This window comes from Triticum aestivum, chromosome 4A (assembly GCF_018294505.1).
Source record: "Triticum aestivum cultivar Chinese Spring chromosome 4A, IWGSC CS RefSeq v2.1, whole genome shotgun sequence".
In the NCBI taxonomy this organism is placed as follows: Eukaryota; Viridiplantae; Streptophyta; class Magnoliopsida; order Poales; family Poaceae; genus Triticum; species Triticum aestivum.
The window spans coordinates 734,587,395-734,588,399 of NC_057803.1; positions in this window are offsets into that span (position 1 = coordinate 734,587,395).

Consider the following 1,005-nt stretch of genomic DNA (forward strand, 5'->3'; position numbering starts at 1 on the left):
CGTCTGTTTCCCCCCTCCGGGTGCCGGCGGCGGCGCCGTTCGTGAGGGGGGCCACGCACCGGAGACGCGTGCCGCCTCTTCGAACATGCCACAACACCACCCCGCATGTATGAGGGCCCGGTACGACGCTCCGGTGGCATGGCTACCCCCCCAGGGCCCCCGTCCCACCTAACCCTGTAGCATTTGACCACGGGACTAGCCCTTTGACTTTGCACGGACGGGCTTTGACCAGTGGACCTCTCCACCCGGTTGTGTCGGGTCGGCCCAGAGGGACACCGGGGAGCAACATCCGGGACAGGCCCACAGCTACATCCACTCCGTGTAGACCCGACGCGTCCGTTTCCCTCCTCCAGGTGCCGGCGGCGGCGCCGTCCGTGAGGGGGGGCACGCACCGGAGACGCGTGCTGGGCGTTTGCAACCGCCTCAACACTTCCAGACTTGTGAGAGGCCGCCTACGCAAGATTTTACGGTATGCTACCCCCCGAAGGCCGCCGGCCACAGTCGTAGACGTGCGAAGAGTAATCCGCGTAGAGGGAAGTGTTCAGATACTTCTCCATCACAAAAAATTATGAAAAATTACCATCAGTCCTATAGCACATGTGCGCACGTTGTGTAAAAAACTCATGATTTTATCGCGCTCCAAGTATTTAATAATATTCACGCTGCATCGTTACCGCAGAACGTCTACCACCGTTTCATTGCCGTCCGTGAGGGGGGCCACAACCCGGAGACGCGTGCCGCCTCTTCGGACATGCCACAACACCACCCCGCATGTATGAGGGCCCGGTACGATGCTCCGGTGGCATTGCTACCCCCCCAGGGCCCCCGTCCCGCCTAACCCTGTAGCGTTTGACCACGGGATCTAGCCCTTTGACTTTGCACGGACAGGCTTTGACCAGTGGACCTCTCCACCCGGTTGTGTTAGGTCGGCCCATAGGAACACTTTGGAGCAACATCCGGGCCAGGCCCACAGCTACATCCACTCCGTGTAGACTCGACGCGTCC